This window comes from Corvus moneduloides, chromosome 8 (assembly GCF_009650955.1).
Source record: "Corvus moneduloides isolate bCorMon1 chromosome 8, bCorMon1.pri, whole genome shotgun sequence".
Classification (NCBI taxonomy): Eukaryota; Metazoa; Chordata; class Aves; order Passeriformes; family Corvidae; genus Corvus; species Corvus moneduloides.
In genome coordinates, this window is record NC_045483.1 from 34,813,623 (window position 1) to 34,833,845 (window position 20,223).

At 48.8% G+C, this 20,223-nt stretch overlaps 1 protein-coding gene across 4 annotated transcripts in view; it reads left to right on the plus strand.

The window, feature by feature from the left end:
• The window catches only part of SGMS1 (sphingomyelin synthase 1), a 91,311-nt gene that overhangs the window by 57,013 nt on the left and 14,075 nt on the right, over positions 1-20,223 (plus strand). The gene's annotated exons all lie outside the window — the stretch shown is intronic.

Consider the following 20,223-nt stretch of genomic DNA (forward strand, 5'->3'; position numbering starts at 1 on the left):
TACAGCAGGCTGGCCCTGGGTGTGGAGCAGAGCCCGTGAGTCACAGGCAGAGCGCAGAAATCCTCTCGGAGAGCTGCGGGCGCTGCAGCAGGGGAACAGAACTTTATCCGTGAGCTGCGCCCGGGATCTGCTGTGGAGTCTTTCCAGGGGCTGTGATCCTATTTGTGCGTTTCGGGCATAGCCGCCTTTTCTTCTCATCCTAAACCTCTTCGGAACTCAATGCTTTAATCTGGAAGCTTTCTAATAGATTTAGAGCGATGAGTCAAGGGTTTTTTTTGCTTCTGGGGAAGAAACTAAACCAAACTGCCTGCAGTAGTTCATCTGTGTGTATTTTTTATACATATATTTGTGTATGTGCGCACACAAGTGTACACACACAGAACAGCTACTCCAGGCGTTGGTTTTTGGGCTGTGTGTGTACAGATGGGCATGTGTGTCTATATAAAAAATGGTTTTTTAAAGCAGGATGGTGTGAGCAAACTTAGAGGAGCATGAATTTCTTCCTGCTCTGTCAAGTAATACCCTGCCTCCTTCATTTGCCAGTTGATTTGGTTATGCAGACAAAGGCAGGAAAACAGACCATAACAAAACCGCTCTTATCTAAGCTAATCTGCTTCCAGTACTGTCAGGTAAATCATTAACCCACGGGCCCAGTGCTTGTAAAAGCTGCTGAAGAGGTTTCCTGCCCCTGAAACTCCCGTTTTCCAGAAGGTAGGAAGTGAAATTACTTGCAGATCTTGGTTTCACGTGTGGGTGTTTGCTGCTGCCATGGTTTCTGTGCCTGTTAACAAAGTGCTGTAGTCCAGTGGATTAATGAGGGGAGAGGGCCTGCTCCCTGCGGTCTTTTTCCTAAGAGAGCAGCACCAGCTAAGGCAGAGGGGAAACACAGCATTTACTTTCCTGTAAGCACTGTCATTCATTAATGAAATGTAAATTCACTTGGGCTCATGGCTGATGGTGTGTTTTGCTCAGCAGCTTCATTTCCTGGCATCCTGTGATTCGAATCCGTTTGAGCTGGGAAGATTTGCTGTGGATCTTGCTGCACTTAATTCCACACCAGACTTCTGTTTCAGATGACTTTTGTTTCTGTAGCCACGTAAGAGATGGGTTTCTCTGAGGCATTTAATACATAGAATCTGTGCAGTCCTGTCTGCATTTGCTTTACGTTTTGATCGATCGCGTTGGCATCGAGTCTGTTTTGTGTGAGTAACCTAAAGTATGGCAAATCTGTAGCACATGGACAACAGCAGGAGGAGCTTCATTTGTGATGTTTGCAGCTTTTGCCTGAACAAAAGAAAACGGGCTCAAGAAGGGCTTAAGCTATTCTAGTTGCCCATGTCCAAGAGCATGACTCAGAACTTCCAGCTGAACTCCTCTAAGCTCCCTGAGTGTTGGAGTTGTGCCTTTCCCCCCTAAGCTGGGTGTGTTTTAGGTGCCAAGCTCTCAGCCTGGCTGTCTTCTGCCAAAGGTCTGCCTGGTCCTACAAGGGGATTTTCAGGCATCTCCGGGGAGGAAAGGGGTCCAAACAATTCCTTGGAGGGCACAGCTCAGAAACCTGGAGCTCAGTTCCAGTGAGAGCCCGTGCCCAAAGTGCTGTGTGCCATTCGGCACGGCTCAGCGCCCTGCACAGCCTGTGCTCTGCCTGCCCGGCTTTCCAGCCGCCTCTGAGAGCTCCAAACTGCTCCTGCTGCTCAGGAAAGTGCCCTTTTTGCTTGGTTAACTTTACAGCCTGGCTGCACATTAGCTTTTTAAAGCTGAGTTTTTTAAAGCTGCTCTCCATGTGAGGAGAGAATTCAGGGGTTGCTGTGCGTCTGGGTTACACCTGAGACTGAGTGCCTGAGGGGGGAGATATCCAGACCTGGAGGAGAAGGTGACTCCAGCCCTTTTCCCAGGAGGTGTGAGCTTGTGGAAGGAGGTCTCTGTACTGGGGACACCCCAGCAGGTGCTCCCAAGTGCTGTATCAGGTGGTGGCACTGGATTGCAGAGGGCAGGGTGGTCCCTCCTCCCTGTCCGGGGCAGCCCAGCACAGGAGCAGATCCACACTGTGGATCCTCACTTAAGCCTCTCTCCTTTGAGTTTTTAGGGACAAAAGGTGCTGACTGGGTTCTCAGCCAGTTTAGGTGAGCCATGGTCCCTTGGGCAACCAGGTTGCTACACTCTGTGTGCAGTCAGAGCTGTTGTGGCCACAAGGGACAAGGAGAAGGAACACACCTTGGGAGTGTCTCTGCTGCCCCTTGTGCACTCGCCTCTAGCCTGAGGATGGTTTTTCGCCTGGAAAATTGCCCTGATGGAGCACTCTGTTGTCTCCAGCTGCTTTCTGCAGCTGTCTGCATGGCAAAGGAGGTGGGGGAAATGACTCTGGTTAAAAATAGAAAGGCGGATTAGGAAATGTGAGGTATGGTTTCAACACCCAGCCGGGATGCTCTCACAACTCGCTGCTGCCACCGAAAGGGGAAGGACTTGCTTGTGCTTGTGTGCCTGCAGAAAACCCGGAAAAGACAAACCGTGGAATCACCCAGGCACAGGAGAGGAGGAGGAGGATGCCTCTGAGAAAAGCTTGTTGAGCTCTGCTGGCACAGGTGACACGAGTCCAGGTGTGCAGGGACTGGAATTCAGGAATGCTCCCTTTGGAAAGGTTGGGTTTAAACTTCCAGCTGCAGCCAAGCTCATCTGGGTTAGTCTGCCCAAGTTAAGGACAAAGATTTAAGGAGATTTACTCTGCTGTTTGAATTGTTCTTATTCTGCTGTTTTATGGGGAGAGTTCTGCTTGGAAAAAAAAGCCAAAACCAAAAAGTGCTGGGGGCGTGATTTCCCTGAATGTGAATGTGTAATATGACACTCTCAGAAGAGACTTTATTTTGCAATAAATGTGTGAAGTGTCAGGAGAAAGAGTCAACAGACAAGCCAAGGGTAAATAACTTGTGCTTTGGAAACCGTGGTCTTTTGGAGTGTTGCTTTTAGGAAGTGGGTTGATTTTGTCACCAACCTTCAGCGTTTCTCACTGTTCCTTCTGGTTATCACTGGTCCTTTTGATATATTTTCTGTTGCCTTTTCTAAATCAACTGAATTTCTAAAATCCACTTAGGAAAAGCATTATTTTCCTTGTTGAAAAGTTTGTTTCCTGCTGCTTTTTTTGTCTTTGGTTTTTGGGGTTTGAGTTTATTTTTACTTGCTTTCTTTAATGTTTTTTAACTCTTTATCAGCCTTGAGAACAGTTTGAGTTCTCCTGCTGTTCCCTAGTACAGCTCCTGTTGTTGTAGCACTCCCAGCCACACACTGATAGACAGTGACCCATCCTGTTCAGCGTTCAGAAATATCCAGGGGCATTTCAGATATCCTGGAAATCCATCCTAGATGCATGCTAAAACCCAGGATGCGTCCTGTACCAAGCACTCCCTGCACAGGGCATGGTGAAGGGACTACAGCAGTTATTCATCATAGCTAAAGAATGTTTATCTAATATTTAGTACAGAAAACGTGTCACATAACACATCTCCTGGGCAAATGATTGGAAGACAAACAGCATTTATTCTTTTCAAGGAGCTGTGGATACAAGGTGGAATTCAGTATCAAGTCAGAGTTTACCTTTACCTGGAATTATTCTACCTTTTAAAAGTGAATTTAAGAATTGAAGTTACACTTCAACCTCTGAAAAAGAATCCTGAAGACAAGCAGGTATTTTTACTCAGTTATGTTTCAAACACTTCAGCATGATTTCTCATGAATTACTGGGCTGCTTTTCATAAGCAGGAGTAAAAATTCATTGTTCCCAGTGATAGATATAACACTGTTTTCTTGTAAATTTAAAAGATCAGCAGTCAAGCAGATTTTTCACCACTAAGAATATGGATGTTGTAATACTTGATTTATTTTTTTTAAACAATGAAACTGAGCACATTTAACTCCAATTTATTTGTGTTGGAGAAGCTGATGCTTTGGGATTGTTGGGTATTAAGCATCAAGGAGATGCTTAAAGAGAAGGATTTATTTGGAAGACGACCAGCTAATGAGTTCTGGTGCAACTTTGATTTCAGATTTTTCATCTTCCCAGCTCTCTGGGGTTTTTTCCATATTATTTCTGACTCCTTTGGTGTTTTGAAATTTTCTCTTTTGATCTCAGCCACCTGCTTTGCTCTGGGGACATTGGTTTGTGTGTTCTAAACTGGTCACACCCCACCTAAATCCTGGCATTGTTCAGCTCTCTCAGTGTGTTTGGATGTTGTACTTAGGTTAAAGCGACAAAGAACAACCCCAGGCACCAGCACAGGCTGGGGGGTCCCTGCTGGAGCAGCTCTGAGGGGAAGGACCTGGGGGACACCGAGCTGTCCCTGAGCCTGCAGAGTGTCCTGGGGGTCCTGGGGGACACCGAGCTGTCCCTGAGCCAGCAGAGTGTCCTGGGGGTCCTGGGGGACACCGAGCTGTCCCTGAGCCTGCAGAGTGTCCTGGGGGTCCTGGGGGACACCGAGCTGTCCCTGAGCCTGCAGAGTGTCCTGGGGGTCCTGGGGGACACTGAGCTGTCCCTGAGCCTGCAGAGTGTCCTGGGGCCAAGGAGGCCAATGGGATCCTGGGGGCAGCAGGACAGAAGAGCATTCCCAGCAGGGCAGGGAGGGATCCTGCCCCTCTGGGCAGCCCTGGAGGCACCTCTGGAGTGCTGTGTCCAGCCCTGGCTCCTCAGCACAGCAGGGCCAGGGAGCTCCTGGAGCGGGGCCGGCGGAGGCTGCGCAGCTGAGGAAGGGCCTGGAGCAGCTCCGTGCCCAGCACAGGCTGAGGGAGCCGGGGCTGCTCAGCCTCGAGAGGAGCCCCAGCTGAGAGGGGCCCTCAGCCCTGGCTGTCCCTGGCTGCAGGGAGGGCTCCGAGCAGGGCCCGGGCTCTGCTCCGGGGCCCAGCAATGGCACCAGAGCACCGGGCAGGGCCTGAGCCCAGCAATTGCCCTGCCCAGGAGGCAGAACTGCTGCCCTGGGCAGTGCCCAGCCCTGAGCACATTGGCCACAGAGGCTCTGGGCTCTCCTCCCTGGGGCTGTTGCAGAGCTGTGTGCACACAGTGCTGTGCCTGTGCTCCGCGATGGCCCTGCTGGAGCAGGGAGGAGAGAGCAGATGCCCACTGTGCTCCCTGCAGCCTGAGCCGTCCTGGGATCCTGTGATCTGACCTGGGCAAACCTTGAGAAACTTTAGTTTGTGTTGATACAGTTGCAGAGAGAGAGTGGACAGATTTTTCAGGTGGTGAGGGGATCTCTAGTCCTGGTGAAGTTATGGAAAATGATACTGCAAAAGCTGAATGAGAAATGAAAGCAACTTTCTGCTATGTTTGCCTTCACGGATCTCCTTGCTGCTTCAGGAAACAGAAGTGGTGCAGCTGTTTGCTGGGAATAGGATTTTAGAGTGAAGAAGGGGAGGTGAGAGTGAACTCTGATAGCCCAGAACAGTTTGCCCCGGTTTGATTTCTGAGCTACTAAATTTACATCACAACCCTCTCCCAAACCATGTGTATTTTAAATGATAACAGTACAAAGGTGCAGCAAAGGGACTGTTTGCAGACATTTTTCCCTGTGTATGATGGCTTGGCTTTTACCAGATGTGAAGGGAGAGGTGGGAAAAGAATTGATCTGGTAATTTGGGGTTACTTAAGCTAAGAGCACCGGGTTACTGGTTTGGATTTATGTGGGAGAAGAGTGACCCAGGCTCAGACTTTTGTTAATGTTTAATGTTGTGTAACGTTCTGCCCAGGCATAATTGAGCCATCAGCACAGGAGTGATCCCGTTGGAGGGGTTTATTCTGAGTGATTACAGAGCCAGCATGCTGTGGCTTTCATTTCACTGCAGTCTGAGCTCATTGATGAACAGGGTCATCATTTATTTACAGTTCTTGGGATCCTTTCACACTGATTCTCCTTTTGGGCAGGGAGGAGGATGAGCAGACACCACAAAGTTATTGAAAATACTCTGTCCTCTCTTTCTGGTGGTGATTTGGCACTTCCCTGGTTTTAGAGCCTCTCCGCTTTCTCCTAATGCTGGTGACTTTTCATCTGGATTGTGCCACTGGGCTGGGAAGGGTCTGACACGTGGGGCTGGGAGGGGCCTCACGGAGCAAAGCAGAGAGGGAAGAGCAGACTCTACCGGGATGGAAAGGAGAATCAAGAGGAAAAAAGCCAAAGAGCACAAACACTCCTGCTGGTTCTTGTCTAGGTCTCAGCTTCAGGTGAATGCTCCTGATTTTTCTTCCCAGTTTCTTTATTTCTTCCTGATTTTGTGAGATTCCTGCACATAACAATTTGTCTCCATGCTCTGCTGATGAGTCACAGGGCTGCATCAATAAATCCAGTTTTATGCCGAGCTTTGAAGCAGGGAGGGAGTCCTGTCTAAAAAGTACCTTTGAAAACTGGTGAGCAGAAGCTGCAAAGAGAAGCTGTGGCTGCTCCATCTGTCTAAGGCCAGGTTGGAGCACCCTGGGATAGTGGAAGGTATCCCTGCCCGTGGCAGGGGGTAGGACTGGTTGGGCTTTAAGGTCCCTCCCAACCCAAACCATTCTGGGAGTCTGTGAAGTGATTTTATACTCAGAAATAACTTTGGGCATGAAGATGACGTTCAGTTCTGTTGAACCTCTGGCTAATCAGAGGAGGAGGCAGCCACAAGTTGTGTTAGGGCAGACGTGTCTATTTCTGGGTCTTCAGTGGGGACCTGTTGAGCTTTGTAGTCCTGTGAGGTAGGAAAGAGCAGTGTGAAGTCCCTGGAAGACCTGAGTACCACTGGCTTGGAGCTTTGCATGTCCTGTCCTAGAGAATTCACTTACACAGCTGAGCACAGGCTTCATCCTGAGCTCATCCATCTGGCTGCAAAGTCACCTCAAGTCTACTTCATAAATAGAGAGTAGTAAAAAGGTAGGCCAGAAATACTTTGGGCCTACTCTTCAAGGTGGAGGGTGGTTTTTCAACTAGATACAGAGTTGTCATGACTGAACTTGGAGGTTGTTGTCTGCCACCAGTTGTCTGAAAGCTGCTGTGCTTTTCGAAGCAAATTGTACCAACACAGAAGAGGCAAGATGTTGTGCATTGTAAACAGCAGTGTTATTTGTCAGTCAGCTCCCTGAAATAAAAAAATCTCAAGACAAAGGAGATGGCAGTGACTGGGGGCAAGTTTTCCATAAGTAGCTATTACTCTTCCCTAGAGAAATTTGCCAAAGCAATACTTGTAACTCCTAACACTTGAAATTGTGAAGACGCTGTGTTTGCGTGGCAAAGCTCTGGAAAACAGGTAACAGCAGTGAGTTTCAGCAGTGCACTTCAGAACTGCTGTCGTGGCCCCAGGCAGGGAAATCAGACAGAAAGGAGCATTTTGGTTTGAATTTCCAGTGAGTGTCCCCAGGGACTACCCAGAGCAGCTGTGGCTACCCCTGGATCCCTGGCAGTGTCCAAGGCCAGGCTGGACATTGGGGCTTGGAGCAGCCTGGGACAGTGGGAGGTGTCCCTGCCCATGGCAGGAGTGGAACTGGAGGTAAGATCCCTTCCAGAACATTCTGGGATTCTGTGCATGCCATCCCATTCCAAGTGCTGTGTTTGGTGGAGACCCACACCGAAATCATCTGATGTTTGTCTCGAGGCTTGGTTCTGCCTTTCACCCATCTGGCCTGACTAAATAATACATGAACTAAAGTGGTTTCTGCTACTTTTAGGCAGTGTAGCTCACAGAGGCAAATATAAATGCAACACTTTTTAATATCAGACTCCCTTGCCTGCTGACTGACCCCAAATTCTGTGCCCTCTGTTAGGGGACACAAGTCCCTTTGTCCTCAATGATTTATGCAGCACCTACAGTAGCAGGGCCTGTTGCTTTCGGATGTGTGTGCATTCATATTTTATGTCTCTGCCTGCCCTTCATGTTTTATTTAATGGAGAGTGTAAGGAAATTGGTTACTTGGCAAAACCTGGCTTTTAGTGGGCTAAGGAGCTCCAGGTTTCCTGATTTTTGGTCTGGCGCTGTGTCCACTCCATACCCCAGGGGCTGTTCCACTGCTTCTCGAGAGCTTTCTGAATATTGTTCCTTCCTCCCTGCTCCTCCAGAAAGGGAGGAGAGCCGGCAAGCCCTGCTGCTGGCAACCTGTCTCCTGCAGATGATGTTTGGGGAGGGCAAGAAATCCCAAAACCACATAGGAACATGGTCTCCTTGTGCTGTCCAGGAGATGCTGGCTTTTCTGGGCTGAGCTCAACTGTGTCCCCATCAAATCTGAATTTATGTGGTGCCATATGTGGCATGTCTTACATTTCAGACCGATCCAGACCAGCAGAAGTTTGTTTCAGGATCAGATAAATTCCAGTCCCCACATTGTTTCACTGCTGATGTGAAATCAAACCTAGAGTTAGACCCTCGTTGTCAGCGCTGTTGTGGTGCCACGCAGGGTGAGCTGCATATTTCATCAGGATATTTGCTACAGTACTTTTATCCCCTCACCCACATGAAATACTTGTGAATTTAGGTTATTTTCAGACCCAGTGAAAAGCTTTTGCAATGCCTGAGGACAGATAATAATATATTTACTCTTAAAAGAGAATCTCATGTGTATTTATATCCTGTGCTATCTCTGGTAGCCCCACCCTTATCTCTAAAAACCACACAAGCAAAACAAAAAGACCTAATCAAACCCCAAACTTGAACTTCTGTGACTGTTTAATATCTTTTGGTGTGAACACTCATAGCACTTGGTCTTGTTTCCAGAATACCACTTTTATTTTTCCCACCATTAGTCATTTCAACATTTACAATGCACAACAGCTCTGCGCTGCTTGCGGGAGGAGCTCTGGCATTCCTGGAGGACTCACAATGAATTTTCATGATCTTTCTACACGGAAGATTTTACTATTTTTTTAATAGCCTCTTACCAAAATGTTGTATTTTATCAGGTTTAGGAGATCTTGGAGATTTCTCTAAAAGTTGCGTGTCAGAGCACAGCTCAAGGGCAGCCCTGTAGAGCAAGTCTGACCGTGGGCTGGGTGGGTAAAGCAGCAGCTGTGGCAAGCTGGCCCTTATTTGTTTTGTACTCCTAAAATATGCTGGTTGCTGATGTGTTCAGGAGGCCCATATGCATTTCCCAGGCCTGGAGGGAATGCTGGGGAGCCGTGGAGCCTGTCAGGAGGTGCCTGCATGGGCTTTTCCCAGTGTCCTGCCTCACGGGCTCCTTGTCAGATCACACAATCCCAGCCTGGTTTGGGTTGCAAGGGACCTTAAAGATCCTCTCGTTCCAAGCCCTGCCATGGGCAGGGACACCTTCCACTATCCCAGCTTGCTGCACCCTGTGCCAGGGCCTTCCCACCCTCACAGGGAACAATTCCTTCCCCACATCCCGTCCAACCCCCCAGATGAACTGCTGCAGTACCAGAACATCCTACCTCACCCCTCCTGCTCCTGCTACCCCAGGGACAGGAGGAGCCCCTGCACATCAGAAGCAGCAGCAGAATTGTCATTCCCCTTTTTTGTTTGCTTACTCAGGCACACAGCAGGGATATTGGATCCTGCTGGACGTCCCTAGGGAATGTGTCTCCTGAGAATTTACCTAAGGGAAGTGCTTATTCCCAGCTAGCTCTTGCGTGGCTCTGCTGCAGGGAGATGGAAAGGAGCATCACACTGCCCTGCATAGCTGCTGCTTCGTTATCTACTTGGTCATTCCCCTTTTATCTTCAACCTCAGCAGCTTTTTCCAGTACTCTTGCCATCTCCTATCCTTCCCCAGAAGTCACAGAGCCATGGCTCGCTGTGAGCACAGAGCCATGGCTGTGGATCTCCTGATCCATCTGGGAGAGGAGATAGGTCAGAGTGGGGCTGTTTTCAAGCAGCACCTCATCGGTGTCCCTGCCTTGCTCTCCTTAATACCTTGCTAATCTGAGCTTCACCCATCTGCTTGCAGAGAGCTATGGCGTGCACGTGACTGCAGATTGAAATCCTTCCTCCTCTCCCTCCCTCTCCTCTGCTGACACTTAACAACAACAAATAATTCAAGATCCTTAAGCTAGATGCCTCTGGAGCTGGTGGGTCATGCGGTACTTTGCCACAGAAGGGACGGAGTTTGATTTGTTTGGGTTCCTCTTTCTGGAAGGAGAACAGAGCCGCTGGGTTCCTGCAGTTCTGGCTGCCGTAAGAGCAGGGCTGCTCCTTGTTGCACGTTAACTGTTTGTGTAGCAGCAGCTGTGAAACCCACGCTTGGTTTCGCAGCGATCCTTCTGAAGCGACAGGCGTCCCTTCGTCGATTAAATGGTTACTTCCCGTGGCCACTTCCCGGGACAGAATGCTGACTTTTATTAATTGTTTTTCCAAGGGTGGATGTGGCTTTTGAGTGCCTGAACCAACGGAGATTATCTCAGCACTTGGCTGTGTTTGCTGGGAGCAGCGTGTGGCGGGTGCCCCGCGGGGAGCCGCACTTGTGGTGCGCTCATAAAGCGGGTGCTCGTGCTGGGGTGGATGGAGGGAATGGGATCAGCTCTTAGCCCCTCCTGCCTAAAGCCTCACGAGAGGAAACACATCTGCAGGAGGGTGTCTTGCAGTGCAAGTTTTGGGTTGCCTTCTTTTAGTTAAAAGGAAGTGTTTAGACTGGTAAGGAAAGTTTGCTCAAGGCTGTGCCTTGTGCTGGCAGCTGGACACCCCTCAGTCCCTTCTGACAAGAGGGATCACATGCCCCCCCATCTCAGGAGGCATCTGATTGAAGTATTTTTAGTTATTTCTGGCTGTGAAGGGTGGACAAAGTGCTGGCTGAGCTTTGCAGTCTGTTTTGGGTTGCTTTGCAACAGTTTTATGGGCTGTGGGTGAGTGGTGGACAACAGCGTTCCCCAGGTGGGGGGGTTTGGAAGGTGAAATATTGTTCCATTTTAAACTGACAGAGAGTAGGCTTCGATTGGATATTAGGAAAAAATTGTTCCCTGGGAGGGTGGGCAGGCCCTGGCACAGGGTGCCCAGAGCAGCTGGGGCTGCCCCTGGATCCCTGGCAGTGCCCAAGGCCAGGCTGGACATTGGGGCTTGGAGCAGCCTGGGACAGTGGAAGGTGTCCCTGCCCATGGCAGGGGTGGCACTGGCTGAACTTCAAGATCCCTTCCAACCCAAACCATTTTGGGATTCTATTTTTAAACATAGCTTAATTTCCATGGCATGAACACAGGCTGGTCGCACTTAGCCGGCACCTCCGGCTGAGATTCCCTTGTTTGGCTGGAATTGCAGGTTACTTTTGGAATGGATCTAATTGATGTGTTCAAATCCTACCAGTTCAGCCTGTGGATCTGTTACCCAGCCCTCCAGTCGTTCCTGTTCGGTGTGCCAGGTCATGGAGTGGCTGCCTGCAGGAGAAAGGATGGCTGAGAGCCACTATTCCAGAAATATTCCTTGGCATTGTCCATAACCAGGCGGCTGATGGACACTTCCATACAGATGTTGGACAACGTGGCACAGGCACATCTCCTGTGCCTCAAGTGTGCCACTAGAAGAGGAATTTAGAGGTAATTGGATGTGTCTGCAGGAGGAATTTACTTCTGAGGCTTTCAGGTGGTTGTTGAAATATTCATAATTTCCAGAACAGTAAGATGGCGAGATCTGAGTTTTTACCTTTCCTTATTTCTCCTTCTTTGTGAACCTAATTGATCATAACTTTTGTGCTGAGGGGAATATGTAAAACATATTTTGCAGCCTTTGAACACACCTTACTGACTTGAAGTGACTCTGTTTGTGGTCTGGGAAGTTGTTTGATGTGTACCTGGTGGTACACGCACTGTCACCATCACTCAGTGTGGAAGGAAGAGCATTTTCAGTGTTACTTTGTAATCTTAAATCATCTATCAGTTCAAATTGTAAGGAATGCTTCATGTTTCAGGGAGGATGTTTGTGTATTCCTGCTCTTTGGGTTCAGTGCCCACTTGTTGTCAGCAGCAAGATTTAAGCAGGATTTGCTGGTGTCACAGGATCATCGCTGGGAGCAGTGTCACTGACATGGATTGGGAGCAGCTGAGTAGGAACAGTCGATGCAATGAGTAGGACTAGTCTGACACACAGATAAAGCTACTTTGCAGCACTGAGGGAGGAATTGGATTGGGTTTCTGGAGACCAAATTCTGAAATTCGAATTTTGTTGAAGCATCAAAGTGTCGCATTCAGTGCCCGAAACACTGAGCAACAATGATGAAATCACCTGTGAAATGCAAAAGCAGGACCCTTGGAGCAGGGTCCAGAGCTGCTCTGAAGCTGTTTGGCACCCTCCTTGTGGCTGCTGGAGGAGGAGGAGGTGCTGGATGGCTGAACTGGGAAGGGGAGGATTTGTGTCCCCAGCCACACTGGGTTTGCTGGAGCCTGTTTTTGCCATCAAGGCCAAGGCCAGCAGTGGCAGAACTCTGTGCAAACAGAGGGATTTGGCTTCCTGTGATGGAGAGGAAAGAAAGGGACTGGAATTCGGCAAATAAACCGAGAGGGTTTTTCCTGCTTGTGGCATAACCACGAAAAGGAAGATGCCAGGACAGTTCATCTGCATTGTCAGGAGATCTGGCTCTAGCCAGACACATTCCCACCATGCAGGCTGTACACCCATAACTCGTTGGCAATCAAGATGGTTTGGGATTTTTTTCCTTTTTCTTCCCTTTCCTGTGTTTCTGATTTTTCTAGAGCAACTATGCAATAAAAGCCTTCCTCTCCATCCTGCAGATACCTGTCTTGAAGAGACTTACTTGATTTGTGGTGCAGCTCTGAGCAGGTATTGCTGGAAAGAGAAGGGTTCTGTGTTCAAAAAGCCAGGCTATTTATACCAGAAGTAATCTTGAATATCTGTGGTGTTTTGTCTTTCAGACCAAGGGACACTCTGTGTCACATGAAACTAAATTAATAAGGGCAAACCCAGGGATTGTTTTGTTTTCCAAGGGGAAGGGCGTTGAAAATGAATGATGTTGATGGTGTGTCTTTTGGGTGGGCTTATGAAAAGTAACAGCTGAAATGCAGAGAACAGCACCATGGATGAATATCTATAGATATTTACATTTCAGCTCTGGAGGCTCGGAGTCTTTTTGATGTGGCTCTGATGTGTTGGGACTTCAAAAGTAGGATATTTGAAATAAAATATTTATATTGCTAATGAAATATGGAAATATTATTCTAGACTGGGTATCCTAGCATGTAAACTTAGTTTTCTTTTGCTTTAGTTACAACCCTGGCAAAGGCAGTTGGGAGGAAGCAACTGTTGTGGTCTGGCTACTGTCTCATACATGGCCAGTAACAAACCCTAATATTAAAAAAATATGTTGAATAACTGATTTAAGTCTTCAGTGGGGATCTGTTTTCTCTGTGGTTTCTGCCAGGCTTCCTTTTCCTAATCTGCATGGCTGGTTTGGCAGATTATACTGGAGTCTGCATTTCAGAGCCGCGTTACCATCAGTCACAAGACTGCTCTCGGTTTCCTTGGGCACAACTTCCCTTTCTGTCCCATGATTTTTTAAATTTTAAATTCGTGCTGCCACTTAGATTCCCAGAGGTTTCCCACAAATCTAACTTTCTGATAACAAATGGCTTTTAGGTAGTCACTGGAGGTAAAAAAACCTCCCAAAACACCTGCACTGAGTTAAAATATGGATCATAACACAAACATTTAGTGTCCCCTTATTTTCCTGGTTCCATCCTTCTGCCCTGCCTCGTAGGGAAAAAACCTTCTGCCTTTCCAGTGTTTCATCTGTTTTCCTTTGATGGCCCTTTGTTGCTTGTGTATCAGTCTGAGGAGGTTTGGATAGTCTCAGGGGGATGGCGAGCATCGCTCCGCGCTCCTCAGTACCGGAGTTGTCTGCGGGGTTGCACGGGGACACGGGGCTCTGTTTCCAGCCCTGCCCTATCTCTGGCTGACCCAGATCCCGAGGCAGCACAGGGATGTGTGTTCAGCTGTGCTGGGGACAGCGGCCAGAGCTTGCTGCTGCTTGAGCACAGAGCCCACAGACACTCAGCGCTGCTCCTGTCCAGATCCCACGTGGGCAAGGTTTGAGCACGGCACGGTGCCCGAAGGGGTGGGTTGGTTTGGGGGTGCTGGTTGGGTTGGTTCTGCTGTAGGAAGCTGCTGAAGCATTGAAGATCCTGGTTTCTAAGCAGATTATTCATAAAAGCACAGAATGGTTTGGGTTAGAAGATCTTAAAGCTCATCTTGTTCCACCTCCTGCCATGGGCAGCGACTTCCACAGGTGCTCCAAGTTCAACCTGGCCAGGGACACTGCCAGGGACCCAGGGGCAGCCACAGCTTCTCTGGGCACCCTGTGCCAGGGCCTCCTCACCCTCACAGGGGAGAATTTTTCCCAATATCCAATCTAAACTCATGTTTGAAGATTTGTGATGTTCTGTTGGTATTTTCACACCCACCTTTGCATTTGGGGTGGGGAGCTGAAACATGGATGTTCAATAATAAGCCAATATTAGCCCCACTTTTGTTGCAGGTGTTGAATTACTTCAGGATTGAGATGTTAGGATTGTGGAATGGAGTACAAAATGGGATGGGTGCTTGGGTTACCCCTGGCATGGGCAGAAAGGCTCTGGGCCTGGTGCCTGGCTCTGCCTCCCTGACTTGGGGTGACTTTCCAGCCTGAAATAATTGCAATTTAAACCTGCCCTGCCCTCGTCCCCGCTCCATCCTTCCCATCCCCAGATCGCTGGAAGCAGCATTTCCCTTGTGGGAAAACAAAAGCCCTGCCTAGCAACTGCTCACAGGGTGAGCCCGCGGGGCAGGTGAGGCCTCCTCGGCAGGGTGCACAGGTTTCCATAACTACTGCACCAGGAAGGTGGGACAGGAAGAAAGCTGAGATGCAGGGCTTTAAATCACCGAATTATGGAATGGTTTGGGTTGGAAGGGGCCTTCAAGACTATCCAATTTCAGCTTCTGCCATGGGCAGGGACGCCTTCCACTAGGCCAGGGTGCTCCAAGCTCTGGTGGAGTCTCGTGGAGGGAAATACTCACTGGTGGTGTTCCCATCTGGAGGTGGGATCTATTTGGTTATCCAAATGTGCTCCAAGTACTTTGGGCTTTAAATCCTCCCCGCTCAACTTTGGGCTTGTGTTCTGAGCTGTTACACCCAGATCTAAGCCTGTGAGTGGATTTTCATTTCTGGGTGTTTGTTTGTTGTTTTTTTTTTAATTCAGTTAGGATAGAAAATATATGGTGAGGGGTTTTTTATTTCTTCTTGGCATCAAGTAATTTAGAAAAAACCAGGCTGCTCAGGGATTTATGTAGTATTCAGGCAGGGCTTTTCCTCTCTCTGAAGCTGTGTGAGTAGCTGTTCAGGGGATGTGGGTGTTGCTTTGCATTTTCATCCCCTCTCACTTTTTATAGCAGTAACTCCACTTGCTCCTTCTGTCCACAGGCCAGTGTTTTCCATCTGGGCCTGACCTTGGAAACCTATCTGGGAGCTCTGTGCAGCTTGTGAGCCCACCTGTGCCTCATAGTTATACTTACAGCTATTTTTTATTTGTGTATATTTGTATTTCCAGCACAAACCCAGCTTTACTGGCCCGTTTTACGCTGCCAGCAGCTTCTTGCTTGTTTGTGGTACAGAAGGGGTGATGCTGGTTTGGAGGCAGGGCTGTCCTGGAGGGAGGGAAACACTGCTTGAGAGCTTGTTAGGGCTATCCAGCACATTATTTGTGGCAGGCAGTGCCCTTTCCTTGCAAATTGGTGTGCAGAGGTGCTTGTCAAGTACAGGATGTGCAGTTATTGAGGTGTCAGAGCGTTATTGTTAGCCATGATAAAGTGCCTGGAGAGGAGGTGACTGTAGCAGTGACTCAGGCTGTGAACAGTTTTGTTTTGTGCTCTAAAAACACAGGACGAGAGCTCCCAGCTTTTATCCGGAGCACTCGGTCTCTGTGTGAGCCCTGCTCGTCAGGGAGCTTGGGGAATTCACTGGTGGGCTGGGTTATAAAGCATTAAATCTTCAATCCTGACAGCAGCTGGGTTTCTCCTGCTTATTTGTGTACACACATTATCAGTGTGAACCTCAGAGTTTTCCAAGTGACAGAATGCTGTTATGGTATCTCCCAGCTGCGCTTACAAACCTCTCTCGTTTAAACTCAACTTTTCACCGAGGGGTCATCCCAACTTTTCTGGGCTGTTCAAGAAGGATGCCGAGGGTTGCAAGTGGAACACACCCACTGCCTCTGAAAGGATTTCCTGGCTCTTGGTGAGGAGTTGCTGAAATAGCTGATTATTTGACTGATTTCTATAGTGACTGTTGCCTTGGCAGCAAAGCTGAGAGAGTAAAAGCACAAACATTAGGAGGGCATGATTCGATTTGGGAAGGCTTAGGTTTGCTTTGCTTTGGTTGGGTTTCAAAGTGCTTTAGGAGGAGTTTGGAGATGAACAAACTGGTTTGGGAGGTGGTTTTTTGCTGGTTTAGGTGGATGTGGTTTTGTCTCATCAGTGTTAATTATGACACTTAGCAGTTTCTGCTTGCAGGGTGCCCCCAGACCGGGGCCTCAGCATGGGAAACACGTGGAGCTGTTAGATTAGGTCCAGAGGAGGCCACGGAGCTGCTCCCAGGGCTGGAGCCCCTCTGCTCTGGAGCCAGGCTGGGAGAGCTGCCGGTGCTCACCTGGAGAGGAGAAGGCTCCAGGGAGAGCTCAGAGCCCCTTGCAGGGCCTGAAGGGGCTCCAGGAGAGCTGGAGAGGGACTGGGGACAAGGGATGGAGGGACAGGACACAGGGAATGGCTTCCCAGTGCCAGAGGGCAGGGCTGGATGGGATATTGGGAAGGAATTGTTCCCTGGGAGGGTGGGCAGGCCCTGGCACAGGGTGCCCAGAGCAGCTGGGGCTGCCCCTGGATCCCTGGCAGTGCCCAAGGCCAGGCTGGACATTGGGGCTTGGAGCAGCCTGGGATAGTGGGAGGTGTCCCTGCCCATGGCAGGGGTGGCACTGGATGGGCTTTAAGGTCCCTCCCAAGCCAGATCATTCCATGATTCTGTGATTCTAAGTGTGGAGGAGTAACCAGCTGATGATTTCCTGGCTGATTATCTTATTCTTTAACCAAAACCATGGATGCTCCTTGTGCCCAGCTGCACCTCAGGAGAAGAGAACAGGCCTTGACAGGCAGGGTTGTAACAGTGCACCCCCAAATACTCGTTTAACCCTCTGGGGTGGCCATGGCCAAGGTGCAGATGGAAGCGGTGGTGGGAATTACTCCCCATGTTTTGAGTTAGCACTTCAGTGTTAGCTGGGAGCGGGGGAAGAAGGGTCCTTTAAACACGAGGAGGTGCGACCTGGAGCCCATGATGAGGTTGTGTCATCCTGCTCACTCTCGTGTGGGTATTTTGAGGTACTGGTTTTCCACAGCATCATTATCGTGGTGCAGCTGCATTGTTATGATAATCACATTGTTATTTATAATTCCTTGTGGGGTTCAGGCTCCTCAGTGAGGCAGCTCTGCTGCGGAAGGAGGGAATTTTTAGTCACCCAGCCTAAAGAACCTGTGTCAGAGCTAGGGAGCTTTGTGTGTGCCCCATCCTCGTGGGACCATGCTGAGCCTGGGGATGTGGCCTGGCTGCAGCTCACACTGGTACCCACCTTCTGTCTTCAGCTTGTGTGGAGAGGAGGAGATCTTTTGTGAAAGGGAAGGAGTCAGTGAGGGCTGTTAGTCCCCTGGAGTTTCTGCAAAGCTCACCCCATCAAGCTTTCGTGGATACACCATAGGGAATGAGGAATTTTTAATGTGACAAGCTGGAAGGTGTGAGTAAAGAAGCTTTTTTGCCTATTCCTCCCCCATTAGGCTGTGAAAAACAGGCTTGGATGATAAGTGGTGTTAAAAATTTTAGTTGGTTTCCCCCATTTTAACTCTCAGTGAAAATGACTCATCTCCATGGCCCATGTCCTTGACAGAGGATTACCTTTCCTCTGAGCCTTGCTCCTATGAGTATCACTTACTCTGCTTTTACGAAAGGTGCTTGATAGTGATTTACTCTGGTGGTGTGAGAGCAGCGGGCTAGGGTTGCACATTTTGGAACTGACTGAAGTTTTCAGCAGTGTTGCCCAAACCTGCAGTTTTACTGCGAGACACGCATTTGTTGGTTTTTGTCAGGCTGCCAGGCCAGGTATCCTGGGGTCACACCAGCGTTTTGGGACTCTTGTGCCAGTATCTGAGTGCTATTTGCAGCTGGCAACAGATTTTTCCATCTGGAGCTCATCTTAGAACCTGCTGGCAACTTTGCATGGAGTGTAATCAGGGAATGGTTTAGGTTGGAAAAGCCCTCTAAGCTCATTGAGTTCAACCATTCCCCAGCTCTGCCCAGGCCACCACTGACCATGTCCCCAGGTGCCACATCTACAAATGTTATAAATGCCTCCAGGCAGGGATGGTGACTCTGCCACTGCCCTGGGCAGCCTGTTCCAGGGATGGACAACCTTTTCCGTGGAGAAGTTTTTCCCAGTATCTGATCTAATCCTTCCCTGGCAGTGGAGTTGTAATTTGAAGGTTGGCTGCAGGCTCCTGAATGGTGTCTTTGGGGTCCTGAATCCTTAAAAATGTTGTCAGGAAGTTGCTCTGTCAGGAGGATAACAGTTCAGGGATTTGGGAAACTGGGATTCAGGCATTCCAGTGTTGAAGACTGACAAGGTTTAATATTGCCCCACCTCGTGGTGCCCACAGAGTGCTCTGAGAGCCCCAAAGCCAGGCTGGGAAACAGCATGGGGAGCTGGGCCCTGCTGCAGGCCCAGAGGCCAGCTGGAGGAACAGCATTAAAGATAAAAAACTTTGGCTTTATCAACATCGTGAGGCACCGTCCTGGGAAGCAACAAGCCCACAGAGAAGTCTGTTAGCATTGTCTGCCGGGAATTTGTGCTGCCAGAGCTGGGGTTTGAGATGAGCACACGGAGACAGGCGGGTGGAGCTGAGCTGCTCCTCAGTCCGGCCTTGTTGAGCTTCTAATGTGGGCTACCATGCATAATTCAGGCCATCCCTTTTCCATGTTCAGAGCTCTGTAACTAAATACTGATTTGCTAAACACAACTTGAATAATGAAGCAATCTGTGGCTTGAAAGCCTTCCTCAGTACTGAAAGAAAAGGGAGCAAACGGAGCTGTATCCTCACTCCTGCTTTAAAACAACCCAGATACTCACAAGGTAGAAGAGACATCTTCATCCCTGCTTGCTCGGTGGATTTAAATATGTGCACATTCCTGGGGTGCCCGGTAAGTGAGAGGTGGGCTGTCCAAAGTACTCCCAGTCCTTCCATCCAGAGCTTTTTCTTTCCTCAACCATCACGGTTCATTCCATGGAAAAACAGATTAAAAACTGCACCTCATGTTTCTTGCTGAGCTTAGAGGTAACAGGTCAAAAAACAAACACATGTGCAGTGTGCTCACGTTTGCACAGGAGTAAAGCTCTGTATCTGTTCTGAGCCACTTCAACTCAAGTCGTGCCAGTAGGGTAAATTATTTTGGTTTTCCTCAGTCACAACTTTGCTCCCTTCGATGAAACACAAACACTTGGGAGCCTGTAAGAGGCTAAAAATATTCTTACAGCTGATAAAGGCTTGATCTGACTTCTGAAAATACAAAGTGGTTTTTTTCCCCTGTGCTCTTATCTTCTCACTTCGTGTTTATGATGCTGCAGCAGAGCACGTGGGCCGTGGGATGGTGGGGCTTCCACTGCTTTCATCTCCTTGCTCTGGACAGGAGCAGTTTTTGTTGGTTGGTTGAATAAATACCTCAGACCTGGGCATTTGCTGGTGGTGGTCACTGCCATTGCTGCCTTTTTTACTGCTTGTGTGTCAAAAATTTAGGAAGAGATTCCAAGCAAGTAACTTCCATGTTCTTGTAACCTTTGTGCTGGAAGCGATCAGTTTTGCTAAGCTATTTTTGTAATTCATTGGGTGGAGAAGTTTCTTACCTAGTTCCTCTTTTTTGTTTTAAAAAAAAAATCATTTTTCTCCTGTTCCTTTTTTTTTGGCTGGTAGAAAACATTTCTTTGAATTGGAGCACTATACCTTGGAAACAGCCAAATATACCTCACAGAGCTGCTGAATACCTGCAGACCTAAGTGCTTTGGTTTCTTTTCAGGCTAATCTGTTTGATAATTGATTTTCCTGCTGGTGTTTTGGCCCAGAGACTAGATCCTTGCTTATCTACACCCATTTTTTGGTGTTGATGACTATATATGACACCTGGAGGAGTTGTAGGGTGGGTTGGATGGGTCTTGGAGCAACCTGGTCTAATGGGAGGTGTCCCTGCCCATGTCAGGGGGGGGAATGGGATGAGCTTTAA